The sequence below is a fragment of the Danio rerio genome, chromosome 17 (assembly GCF_049306965.1).
Source record: "Danio rerio strain Tuebingen ecotype United States chromosome 17, GRCz12tu, whole genome shotgun sequence".
NCBI lineage: Eukaryota > Metazoa > Chordata > Actinopteri > Cypriniformes > Danionidae > Danio > Danio rerio.
Genome location: NC_133192.1, coordinates 33,980,776 through 33,995,600, shown reverse-complemented (window position 1 = coordinate 33,995,600; position 14,825 = coordinate 33,980,776). Strand labels below are relative to the sequence as shown.

Here is a 14,825-nt window from a genome sequence, read left to right as displayed (position 1 = left end):
AAAAAACTAAAAACAAAACACAAAACAAAACACACACACAAAAAAAAAACACAAAACAAAACAAAACAAAACACACACACACAAACACACACACACACACACACACACACACACACACACACACACACACACACACACACACACACACACACACACACACACACACACACAAAACAAAACAAACACACACACACACACACACACACACACACACAAAACAAAACAAAAACACACAAAAAACACAAAAAACTAAACCAAAACAAAGCACAAAAACCTGAGAAATGTTTTGAATTATTGTACAACATTTGAATAGTGTGTTTAGTCTCTGTGATGTTTTATTTTTAAGTTAATAATTAATAATAACAATAATATTAATAATAATTAAGTTAATCCACCGAAAGAAAAGTGTGCTTTGGCAATTTTCAATAAAAGTTTGACCATTTGCTTTCACGTTTGGCTCTCTGTTGAGGCCAGTTTGACAGCTTCAGCCACAGTATTCTTAACGATCTCATTCCTCTTTCTGTTAGTTTGCTACAAGGGAATGATGTGCAGTAGGAAAGGCCTGCTCCCGATGCAATATTTTGTTTCAGTTGAAAGTACATCCACACACTAATATGAAAGTCTCAGCAACGTCCAATTAAAGGGGACTTTAAAGGGCACCTATGATGAAAATCAATAGCTTTTTGTAATTTTGTAAGCTGTTTGGACAAAACTGTGTGTATGTATAGTGCAGGGGTCACCAAACTTGTTCCTGGAGGGCCGGTGTCCAGCAGATTTTAGCTCCAACCCTAATCAAACACACCTGAACAAGCTAATCAAGGACTTACTAGGTATACTTGAAACACCTAGGCAGGTGTGTTGAGGCAAGTTGAAGCTAAACCCTGCAGGGCACCGGACCTTTAGGAACGAGATTGGTGACCCCTGGTATAGTGTGTCCACTGTCATATTGGTGTAATATAAACCCAACAAGTCTCTTTATTTTATATTTCCTGAATCAAAACTGAGACCCACTACAACTTGATGTAGGAGTGCAGTTTTCCATGCCCACTGAATTGGTTGACAGGCGCCATGTTTCTATAATAACATGTATACACGCGTCCACAGAACATTATTTTGCAAAGAAACTGGGGTTAAAACAGATGTTACAAGTCTATGTGAGTACCTGTAAGTTTTATAAGTTTATAACATTTTTAAAACAGAGCATGTTTTTGATAAAAAACAGTAAAATCACCATGTAATTCATAACCGCTATAATAATCATGGCCACATGGTGTCAGAAAATGCACATTTATGTATGTGTGTGTCTGTGTGAGTATACTGCAAACAACGATGAGTGTGGCTCATCGTTTCAGAAAGGCTTGAATACACTCCACCACAAATATATAACACAAACTTACAGTAGTATTTTTGACTAATGAGCTGTATTTCAGCTTCATCCGAGTTTCTTTCAGTCACTGTGCTGTTTATCTGACATAAGGCACAATGAGAAGCAGACACGACACGTACGTGGGAGAAACAGTTCATTCACATTTAAAGCCACAGGCTACAACAACAGCTACCATGTATTCAAACACCAAAATGGACAGATTCTGGTGACTATAATAATTTATCTAAAGGGTAATTAGAGCTGTAACTTCCCAGACACATTCTGGAGACACAAAAGGCTTATCTAGCATCTTGTAAAGTGTCATAACCATAGTAGTATAAGAAGAATTGACTCTAGTCCTTTGACTTATTAGAAAATAAAGCACACTCAATGTGATGTTAAATGTCATGTTATGTGTTATGTTATGTTCCATCTCCAACCCACCATAACAAACCCAACCACAAATTTATCCTGGTGTAAGGGCTCTTTTCACTAGTGATTTACATCAAATTAAAAGCTTTAATTGCAAATATTTTCATTGTGTAGGCTTTTGAGTGGTAACACATTGATGAGAGGCAAACAAGACCAAATAAACAAAGTGCATTGATAATCTCAACAACCCAGCCAAGCTTAAAAAGTTGCAAGTACTCAAATTCCCAAAGCCATTAATGGCATTACTTCAACGAGCACAAAAACCGCAACAAAACGAAGCAAATTAGCATATGACCTTCCATCGTGGCATTCAAGCCGAGTCGTCTACGTGATCCAACTCCGAGCCAGCGGAGCATAAGCCTGTATGCTACTCTTCATGCTAATTCACCTCTAGCAATACATGATTATCAACAAAACAAGCACTGGGCCTGAACTCAGCCTGACCACAGTCACCCAAATGACCACAAACACAAAGACGGAGCTCTTTCAGATGAGCCTATCTCTCTATAACTGGATTAATTTAGCATGTCAAATAGTTAAAGTGATAATACACGTAAAAAAATTTAATTTCTGTCATCGTCTAACCAGCCTCCAATTATTTCTTTCTGCTTTTAAACACAAAAGAAAATGTCAGAAATCTGAAGCCAGTGACTTTGTGAACCGGTCCCCAGTGTTTTTCAAATTATATTCTGTTGTGTTCAACATCAAAATAAAAGTTTGCAACCCCTTTAAGGTAAGAAATTGGTGGGTACATTTTTATTTTTGGGTTTACAATGCCTTACTAAATGGATATGCAGTAGGATACTAAAATATTTTGATTCATGGTAAATAAAATTATAAGGGAAAAAGTAAAAGGTACTTTTTAAAAATTAAATTAAATTTCTCCTTAGCGTTTTTAATATATACATGAATTTATATAAGTGCATAATATATTGTAATATAATATATTGTAATATAATATAATATAATATAATATAATATAATATAATATAATATAATATAATATAATATAATATAATATAATATAATATAATATAATGTTTATTTTGTTTCTTATTGGAATCATTTGGATGGGTTTGGAAAATTCAGTGATTGTCATTCACGAGTTAGATACTTTTTATTACTATTTTATTATTATAATATTATTTGTCAACTTTACGCAAACACAACTTTGCCAATATTGCATTTGTCCAAACAACACACTTGCTAACATGTGCTAATGCTAATAATGCTACTCTTATAAAACTGTCTGGTGCTAATGAAATCATGATTAAAAGACTATTAAACAATCCGCTGTGTAATCAGAGGTATATTCGGAGCTCCTTTTGATAGTGTGTGAAAAGTTTTGACGTTTTGCAATAACAGCAACTGTTAAATGTAAGAAGTTTTCAGATTAAAATGTTTTCTCTGCAAGACACACATACCCTTCAGTGCTTCAGATATGATCAGTGACATATTTTCCTGAATTTTCCTGAATCATTGCGGGACAAAACACCATCAGTTAAAAGGTAAAATACAGTACTGTAACAGAAGAAATGGAAGATTTATAGACACACATTTTAGAGAATAAAAATTACTTTAAACATTTTAATGTTAAAGAATTAGCAAAATGATTATATATATATATATATATATATATATATATATATATATATATATATATATATATATATATATATATATATATATATTAACATATAAAATAAGTAATATTAAAAGAAAAGTAGAATGATATATTTTGATTAGACAATAACATATGATGGAAAAATGACTTGCAGCTACAGTATATACATTATTTTGCAGAAAATATATTGTTATGGCCTGTAGCATCCCTAGATTCATGATGATGAGTAATACATTATTAAAATAAGTTAAAATATAAACACTTGAAAGTAAAGCTGAAAGAAATAATGACTTTGGACTCTGCAGAAGATTCTTCATGCTCTGCTGGCGGTATCTCCAGTTCACTAACTCAACCCAACAAACAAGTGCAACAACAAAGTGTGGATTTGCTATGCGCTCATAAATATGCGAAACGTTGAATAAATGGATGTCCTTGAATTTGTATGTTTTTCGAAAAGCGAGAGTGACTCTTGCTGCAGATTAATAGGGTATGCATGCATGCATGTGAAGAAGGGATTAAAGCATTAATAATCAGAAGGTTAATGGGTGTAACACTTCTGTGCTGAGAAATTATAGCATATGGCCATGTTTAGTAATTACAGCATGGCATTACTTGTAGCATATGTCTTATGAAATGAACTCAAATTGTACCAAATAAACAGGAATAACTAGTACAATGAAAATAGTACAATAATACAACAATATAATGGTCAAGTTCTTACTAAGAGGAGATGCAGTAGGATACTGAAATAATTTGAGACAGGGTAAAAAATAATAAGTAGAAAAGTAAAAAGTACTTTTTAAAAATAAAATAAAATAAAATAAAATAAAATAAAATAAAATTTAATTTAATTAAGTTTATCCAAAGCGTTTTTTAATATATATATGAATTCATATAAGTATATAATTTAATATATAATATAATATAATATAATATAATATAATATAATATAATATAATATAATATAATATAATATAATATAATATAATAATCATTATTAACATCTTCCATTTTGCAAAAGATATCAAATTATGCATTATTACATTCTTTTGAAAAGTATTAAGCTACTACAGCAGTTAGAGATCTGTTTGTGTCAGGTCCAGGCCACTAAAAACCCAAATATGTAGTAATAATTAGCTAAATATTCATGCATTCAAAGATTAAGAAGCATGAAACAGAAATAAACAAACCAGCCTCCAAAACATGCATCAAAAACAAAGCACTCGCACTGTTTTATTCAACAAAGTGGTTACTCATCCAAACCAAGCTGTTCGATGGCGAGTAATTTTTTCCTTCTACTGCCAAAATCATTTATCCATATCAAAAACGGGTCATAAACAGATGTGTGCAGCCACTCACATTTCAAAACCAGTCTCGCTTTTTAATACAACTTTTAACTGCGAGCCTCTGAAGAGCTCGATGTTAAACTCTGGCTCCTTTACCACCTCTGTTCCTCCCGCTTGTCCTCTGTCCACCGGGACCGCTAGTTTCTCAATCATCCATATTCATCAAACACAATCTCCATGCTTAGCGAGCAAAACGCAGCAACACAGGCCTGAATCAAACATCCAGACAAGATGCCATTCTGTCATCGATGTCAGTAAAGCGAAATAAACTGCAGATGAAAGAGGGAAGGGCGGAGGGAGGTGTGGAGAGCAGAAAACGCTTGCCAGAAACATCTGCACTCTCTGGGGGTCAGTGAACGCTTGTTTGGGGTTTTGTGGTGGGAGCCAAAAAATGTTCGGCCGGACTCCTGCAAGGGGGTTTCTGGGCCTGTCCTCATATTTCAGACTACGTGTCCTCATTGCACCCAGACTAATAACACAACAACAACAGAGATCGAAATGTATTGCTCAGAGGTGTCGCTCTTTAATAACTGCAGGGACTTGATGGAGTCCTCAGATGATGAGTAAGACAGAAAAAAAAAATGTTAATTTAGAAATTTAACAGATGATGAGGACAGATTTGCAGGAGAATAATAAAAAAACTAAATTTTGCATGACTGACCCTTCTAATAAAGAAAATTTGATAAAGAAACGTAAATAATTCTTCTTCTTAATAATAATAATAATAATAATAATCACAATAATAAATGTATTATTATTAATAATAATAAAATAATAATAATAACAACAACAACAACAACAATAATAATAATAATAATAATAATTATTATTATTATTATTATTCATTGTCCAGCAGCTTTTCTCTATCTGATATTAAATTGTGTTAATGTTAATTATAGTATGGTAGTAAGTAACAAGTAAAAATGCCCCTATTCTGACATAATATACAAACATTTTATTGTCAGTAATGAACTGCAATAATATCACTATTATTTAATCATTTATCAATCTATGAAAGGTCTTAAAAAAATAACTGTAAAAATAACTGTAGCCATAATGTACTTGTCACAACCTGCGATCGCTCCCCAGAGGATCGCTGGTTCTCACACGAACTCAGGACTGCATTTCCGCATTCCCCAGGACTACACATTCATACATGCACCGCTCCCAAACACGCACGCCTGCTCACTCATGTATCCTGATTGCAAGCACCAGCTGAGCCTTGTTCACAGACTGATTACATCCCATTCATAAGCCACTCTCTCACGCCACCAGTTTGCCGAGTCTTGTTTTCCTAGTAACATTACAACGCGTTTCCCTGTCTTGTTTCTCCGTGTTTCGATCTTAGCCTTGTATCCCAGTTATCCTGTTAAGCCGCCTGCCTTTTGACCTTCTGCCTGTTTATATCGACCACGATTCTGGACTGCCTGTATATACCTGTTTGCTCCTGATGACCATTGCTTGCCTGACTATTGAATAAACTGCATAGTGGATCTTACCTCCTGTGGTCTCCTGTCACTCCACCCCAGTCGTGGTAACAGTACTGTAAAGTAAATGCATGTAAACATTGACCCTCTTAAGGACTCTGTGTTTGCTCAGACCCTTCGCAACCCCTTGTCAAGGAGAAATAATCAATTCATTAAAATGATCATTACCTTTAAAATTAACTCACTATTTACTCACCCTGAATTGGTTTCATACTTTTAGGTGTTTCTTTTTATCCTGTTGAATAAAAAATAAGGTATTTTGAAAATTGATAGAAATAGTTAACCATTGACTTCCATAGTATGAAATACAAACACGCTGCACAGCAAAAAATGCTTTTCTAACTTAGGTTTTTTTTTTTTAATCTTGTTTCTATTCCAATTATCTAAAAATTCTTATATCAAGAAGAATTTTCTAGACAAGCAAAACATAATGTCTTGTTTTGAGAAATAATGACAACATTAAGTGAGTTTTACTTAAAACAAGCTAAATAATCTGCCAATTGGGTAAGCAAAATAATCTTATGTCAAAAGGAAAAACAAGATTATTTTGCTTGCCCCATTGGCAGATGCTTTAAGGGAAAACTCACTTAATATTATTTCCCAAAACAAGACATTATGTTTTGCTTGTCTAGAAAATGCTTCTTGATATAAGAGTTTTTAGATATTTGCGCTAGAAACAAGTAAGAAAAGCATTTCTGCAGTGTGGAAATCAATGGTTACCAGTTTTCAACATTTTTTTTTCAATTGGGTTGGTCTATCACTATAATGCGGTTCACCTTTCGCTGATTTTTTTAGTGCAATTTGACATGCATACGTATTTGTAATTTTTTTACAGTGCATTGTGTTCTGCGTCCTGACTGGCTTTAGACCATTGTCAATCAATCTCCTCCCTCTCTCCTATACAGTACAGAATGTGCTCGGCTTGCCAAACTAACATAAGTCGCTGATTGCTACCAATGTGAGTTCCAACAAGGATCGTAAAGGGGGTTGCACACTGGATGTGCTTCGCCACACAGCGCCATGCATGTTAGAATGGTAAACATACAGTTAAAGTCAGAATTATTAGCCCCCCTTAATTATTAGCACCCCTGTTTATTTTTCCCCCGTTTTCTGAGAGCTAAAATTTTCAACACATTTTTGAACATTATAGATTTAATAACTCATCGCTAATAACTGTTATATTTTATCTTTGCCATAATGACAGTAAATAGTATTTGACTAGACATTTTTCAAGACATTTCGATACAACTTAAAGTGACATTTAAAGGCTTAACTAGGTTAATTAGGTTAACCAGGCAGGTTAGGGGAATTAGGCAAGTTATTGTATAAAGATGGTTAGTTCTGTAGACTATTTAAAAAAAAAAATAGCCTAAAGAGGCTAATAATTTAGTCCTTAAAATGGTGATTAAAAAATTTTAAACTTCTTTTATTCTAGTTAAAATAAAACAAATAAAACTTTCTTCAGAAGAAAAAAATAATGTCAGACATACTGTGAAAATTTATTTGCTCTGTTAAACATAATTTGGGAAACATTTAAAAAAAAGAGAAAGAAATTCAATGGGGGGCTAATAATTCTGACTTCAACTGTATGTTTATATCAGGGTATGCACATCTGTTTGTGGTGCCCAGCTACGACTCAGAACACTGTTCATATTTCTGCAGTGCCACAGAGCACCCTCTGAATATTTGAATTTTAAGTAACATGCGAATGTGCACGTCCGGTGTGTGTTACTTCCAATTGTCATGTAAGTAGTGCATCTGATGTGCGAGGGATGCAGGATGGAGTCTGCTTTAGCTTTGTGAATCAGTGACTGCAGGAAAAAGAACATTACGCTGGATGCCAACATGCCATCAACAGGTTATGGTTCTATGGTTATGGTATCTTTGGTTTCAATCTATAATACTAGACTTAATTTTCTATGAAAGTTTGCACTTTGATAAAGTGTGTAGTGAAGGGTTTGATAGCCTTAAAACATCTATAATAATTGTACAAAATAGTCTAAAGCTGACTTCTTTTCGCCTATTGCGGGTTATTTTTAGAACATAACTCCCAAAATAAATAAGGGACTACTGTATTATTATTTTCTTAGTGTGAACTATTTCTTTGATAATTCTATAATACAAAAACATGCAAATGCATCACAATTCACACACCATAAGAACAGCCACTCCATCAACACTTCAGCGCGTTCACAAAAAGACAAGCCCATATGGTCAGCTTTGTGGTCATGAAACGAAAACAAGCAATTTATCACCGAAACACTGATTTACAATGAGCCTTGGCAAATCTCACAGATGCCAGTGGTGTAGCAGTATAAGCTGGGCCACAATCAGACGCGTGTGAGTTTTAATGCCGCCTTTAAGGGATTACAGTTGAAAGGGACCAATCAGTAGGGGCTTCTGCAAGTAAAAGTCATGACATTTGCAAATGGAATTGACACATACTGTATCTTAAACACCCGAAAGAAAAAAGCTAATGATCCAAAAATGACATTTAAGCAGCGCTGTAGTTTGTGCAATGAGCCGTTAGCAGCAGAGAAGGCTTGAATAGTAATGTGGCAGAGAAAAAGTCGTTGGTTTAAAGCGGGATTGGCATCGGGGATGGAGGGATTGGAATGGCGCTGGGTAAGCTGGCAGTGGTTGGCATCAGGTCCAAGTGGGTTAAGCGGACTTGGCGTGGTGAAGAATGATGCTAGCAAAAGCCAGATTGGTTTGTATGGCCTGGCATGCAGAGATGGTTTGAGGCATACTGTATATGTGCCAGTCCACTTTCAAAAAGTGTTGCGGGAAGGTTTTTTTTTTGCTGTTGAGAGACCACAAATACAGCCAAGCATGAAAACTCACACAAACACATGTGCATATTTACATAGCTAAGTGTGCGAGTGCACTCAAACTTTCACGTTTGGCTAAGGTTTTGCTCAGTTTCCATCATCTGTGCACCCCTAAAGCCCTCCTTATGAATTCAAATTCAAGCAAACAACAAATCCCTCCTGCCTGAACTCTGCTTTAATTCTTTACCCCAGTAAATCACAGCCAAAGACACGCTAAAATCCACCGAGGACTCCTGCAGTCTGCCCTGTCAAAGCCTCTTTTCTCCAGTCAAAGATCTGCTTGCGTCTGAAACTTTAACTGCTATATCATTAAGCATCTGCTTCATAATTCTCGCTAAGCGAAACCACGTCTTTTCCAAGACTATTGAGCACAACAATGAACCCAGATGCTGATTACGGAGTCAATTATTCTGAAATTGCATGCCTGCTGTCCTCTTCAAGATGAGTGTGCTTAAACATTTTGATGTATTTACGCAACAGTGCGATGTTGAGTGTTTGCAGAAAAGCAATAGCTCTAATCAATCTCGCTCCTGCTGTCGACACCTCTGATCTGAGGCCAGTGCACCTGCTGCGCTTCAGAGGTTTTTAAGTTGCAGCGCACGAGTTACAAAAAACTCAGAGTCAAGACAGTTACAACGCTAATGGATTAAGCTAAACAACAGTTAAAAATTGAAATGAGTTCATAGAAAAGTATATCTGTTAGAAAAACTAGGAGGCTAGCTTATGCTGGTCATTGTTGGTTAAGAACTTGTCCACCCATTAAAGTTGATTAACCAAATATACTTGCGTTTTGATCAAGTGTGTTTGCATAGCAAGTGTGTTCAGTTCTGTTCACTCTTCAGTTTTGCTGCTTGCTCAAAACTAATTGTTTATAATTAGCTGAAACAACACAATTCTGGTCATTTTTGAGACAATTTATTTGTTTTATGTTAGTAAGTTAACTTAATAACATTGTGTTGGGTCATGAAGGACTACATTAAAGGAATTGTGTTTGTATAACTGAGTAGTGGATGTTTACACTGTAAAAAATGCTGAGTTCCCCACAATTCATTCATGTTGCCCCAAGTGTCACAATCACCTGCGATCTACAACCAGAGATCGCTGGTATACACACACTCACATTCACATGAACTACAAATCCGCCATGTTATGGACTACAACACTCAGTCATACAAGACACACACAACCGGTTCCAGATCATGACTGATTACACTCTCACAGCTGCAGCTGCTCAAGGACTGATTAATACACTACATAAGGAGCACAAACACAAACACTGTTGCTGAGTCATGTTATCTGTTCTAGTGACATTACAATGCGTTTCCTTTGTCTTGCTTTACCGTGTTTTTGATCCTTGCCTTGTTTATTTGTTTAATCCTGTTAGCTACCTGCCTCTGACCATCTGTCTGCCTATTGACTATGATTCTGGATTGCCTGTATACATCTGTTTGCCCCTGTGTTGACCATTGCTGGCCTGACCTCGCTATTAAACCTGCATGTGGATCCGCACCTCTGTTATCAGTGTCACAAATCGTTTAAGTTACCTTAATTGATTTTACTAATTCAAGTAGATTTAATACAAAACAATTTGTCTAAAATAAATTTCAAGAATTGTGTTGTTTCAGCTTATTTTAAGAGTTCACACTTAGCTGAGGATTGATTGATAATCAAGCATGTTCGGCAAGCTGTCCTGGGAGAGAGCCCTGAGCTCAGACGATCCTTGAGCCCAGGCTCCTTATCCTTTTGAAGGGCGAGAGGGGAGTTTGAGCTCAGGTACAGTAGGTCTTGAGAACACCCCTGCTTGTTGTGGCTAATGACAAATTAGTAATTGCTATGAGAGATTTATGGCTGACTAAGAGTTCATCTATGGTGCCCTTTATGGTGCACACACTTTATGTAAGAAGTTTGAAAAAGCAATAATTTTGTGTAATTTAAAGCTATAATTTGCATGAGATCGCATTAAAAATGTTCACTCAGTGAGCCATAACAATGCTAAAGCTAGTTCCCACCAAGCAATTTTGTCTAATAATCATTTATTCCTGAATATTTGATGATTAACATTCTTACACGTCTTGCTTAAAATGCTTGCTGTGTTCTGATCAGTCTCAGTCGAGGGTAAGCATCATTAAAGAAGTTAAAGTCTGTGTGAACTGGAAACTAATAATTTAATGTGGACCAGAGTCATTTATTCTCCTTATACTATGGTTACAGTCCCCTTGAACCAGGAGTGGCTGAGACTTTTATTTCAGTATGTTCACACTGTAACTGTTAAGAAATTACCTAAAGATACAAAACAACAATGCAAAAAACTGCTTTTGTGGTTTTAGAGCTGCATGCAAAACCCATTAGGTACTAGACCAAATAATGCAGACTTCCATGCCTCACACTTAAATGCACAAGCTGTCAACTGATATTCAGGATGAAGGGTAAATAAAATAAATATTTTTTTATATCAAGAAATCAATAAGCTACATTGAGTAATACTCAAACAAACCACACTAACAGAGCAATCACACCTGTGTGATTTAATATTTTAAATAAACCAAACCTGTGTGTGGTGCCAGACCTAAATATGAACACAACCCATTGTTAACCCAATAAGAAAAATTAGGTCTTCCAAATCTGCATGACCATTTTGTCTACTGTGGATCACAAGAGAAGGAGTTTTGAAGAGTATATGTCTTCTTTTCCGTGCAATTACAAGAAATTTCTTTGGAGTCATTTTTCAGGTTTCCAAAAGACACAGAGCACAATAGAAGTATCACAAAGTGCTCTTGTAGGCTCTTCTAAAACTATAAACTACACTAGGATCAGGCAAGAAGGTTTTTGACAGTTCTTCTGAAAAAGAGTCTTTAAAATTGGTCTCTTTTTGTTCTGCTGAACAAAGAATCCCAGATGTGTTTGGAATGACGAGATGGCGAGAATTGAGATTTTGGCTGAACTATCAAAACCTTTCAAGAACCCCAAAATGACATACAGGTGACCAGCTCAAAATATCAACACTAGTTCTACTAAGGTGCACTTGAAGTTCATCTACTGCAGGCATTTTTGTTTTAGATCATAGAGGGTGTTCACAGAAACACACCCTGTTGAGTATTGTTTCAGCTGAGCTTACGTGTTGCCCAAGCATTCCTGGAAACAACTGAGCATTCCTTAGCATTTCTCTGGACGCTGTTAGCTTAAAACTCTCTACAGTACGTCAAAAAATTCAAACAAGCTCAAATTTCACTTTGGGAGATGACAGAGGAGTCTAGTTCCTGGCCAAACTATGACGACATGATATAACAAATACACTCATGCATGACAACATTTTTAAAGAAAACACATTGGAAAAATGTGCCGTATTGCAAAACTCTAGAGACATACTTGTACATACAATCCAAAGCAGTTTCCAGCTGGCAGTAAAACATCAACAACGTTTAGTCCTGTGTGCACAAAAGATGATTAACGCGGGAGACTTGGTTAATCACACAATACTATGTTATTATATTTTATGAATTAATATATTACATTTCCATCAACTCAGCAGATTCAAAGTCATGTAGGAAACTTGCTTGTCAGCCAAGATATAGTTCAAATGAAGAACAAATTGGTGTAATTTTGAACAAAATCAAGCCAAATCAATTTGGTTTAGAGTTTGTTTCAGGGGCTTGAACCAATTTGCCAAAACAGATTTACTGAAAACGTTTGCTTTGTCTGTACCCAGCAGGCACAGGGCATCAACAGGACGTCAGATTGACGTTGTACCCCAACAGTGTAGGATGCTGCAGTTTGTTTGGAAATGAAAATTGGTTGAAGTCAGAACCCAGCATCAGGCCAACGTCAAAGTCCAACATCAAACAAATGTTGCAATTTGGTTATTTTCCAACGCAACCTAAAAACAACAACATATAAACATCTAATGATGGTACAGCTTGATGTTGTGTGGACGTTACCAATATGACATTTATCAGGTGTTGGATTTTGGCTGCCATACCTGACGAATAAATATCAGTATTTGACATCAATATGACGTTGATTAAGATGTTGGGTCAACGTTGGATTTTGGTCACTTTCCAAAGTAATTTTAAGTCGTTATTGGATGTCAAAATAACATTCTCCTTAGAGAACTGACAACTTAATTCTAACCAATTATTAATGTTTTATGACTTTGTGTGTCTAGTACCTTTAATTTACCGTTGATACATGGCAATTGATTGATGAACAGGTAGGTTCAGAGGCTTTGTCTTCTTTGATGATGATATTTTCTAAGGTTTGTTTCCTCTGTTCAGTGAAATATCCTTAAGTAAAAACATTAACACCAACAGCTGCTTCATAGAAGAATACAAGTATAATTCTAATCAGAAGCAATACTGAGACTTTTTTATGTTTAATGATGTGAAGCTACTTGCTTTAAAGTAATATGCTAGATAATGTTCTTTATAAATGATCATGACATGCTTTGACTAAAGTGTGGAATTGCAGATGTGGAGCAAACATTCATTATTCACTATTTTCTCATGCTTGCTTAATTGCTATTTTTTCACCACTTTAGTCATTGGGTTAATAAGAGTGAAAAAGTGCTAAAGCCCACTCTCAGTTGCTTGTACTGAGTTGGTCTTTTTGCTGACAGAACACCACTGTTTAGGTATTCTATCTTTTTTCAATTACACTAAAATGAAAAATAAATAAAATAAAAATGGCTAGGCCTGAGCTAACTATGTTAAATGAGCCATTTAATGAAAATAAGGATACAACTATAGGCATATCTGAAAAATAAGTGTTTAGTACATGGCATACTATTTCCTAATATAACTCCCATATGCGTAAAACCCTGATGAAAATCAGGACAATTGGAACAAAACACCAATGGTTGAGTTGGATACAGGTCCATTAATATGCACAACACAGACTGTGTTTGATTGGCCACAACATTTTATAATTAGTTTACAAAAATGATAATTTTCCCTCTTATTTTTATGATTATAAGCTTTCTTAAAACGTACTATGCAAGTGGTGCGACATCTTTATGTTGTTTTTTCCACATTGCTACGCAATGCAGTCAGAAGCAGAATGGAGCCACCATTGTGTGTACACGATCACAGAAAGCAATGTCTATACATTAAAAAGATACAGTGCTTTGTGTCAGGTGTGTGATGGGCTTTAAGGAGGAGTTCACTGGAAAATGTTGGATACAGTGGTCCCTCCGATGGTTAGCATCTTCCTTGCATTTTGGGTGCTACCGCAGGTGTCTTTGACAGTGCAGAATGTTTCATTGACAATGTGGGGAGAAAACTTACAAACATACAGTACAGTCAGGCACTTCAGAGTCACACTTCTTGCGATCGAAGGTATGTGTAAATTTGGCAAGCTGAACGCATTCTGCACTGCACAGAAGACATGGCATGGAGGAGACTGACAACATGTTGTGGAAAAAAAAACATAACGCAGTTATATTTATGTAGAAAATAATAATTTTTGTAATATTTTATTCCTTTAATTCTTTTACATTTTTAAAAGATTTTTGCGTATTGCTGTACATTCTGCATGTTTTAAGCAATGTGTAAGCGAGACGCACAACTAACATGCTCTGGGCTGGACTTTAGACCTGTTTCCGATTTTAGTTCCTTAAAATAGCAACGTGCCAACAATGCACCTTAACACACCTTTTTTCTAGACGGGTCCACCCTTGAGTCTACAAAGTGGTGCAATTAGATCTGCTATTTAAATAATGTGGCACAAAATGGGGAAATTGGGTTG

The 14,825-nt window shown here is 35.6% G+C and overlaps 1 protein-coding gene across 17 annotated transcripts in view; it reads right to left on the bottom strand.

Moving 5' to 3' along the window:
- Positions 1 to 14,825, bottom strand: part of adam12b (ADAM metallopeptidase domain 12b) — a 159,355-nt gene that overhangs the window by 44,168 nt on the left and 100,362 nt on the right. The gene's annotated exons all lie outside the window — the stretch shown is intronic.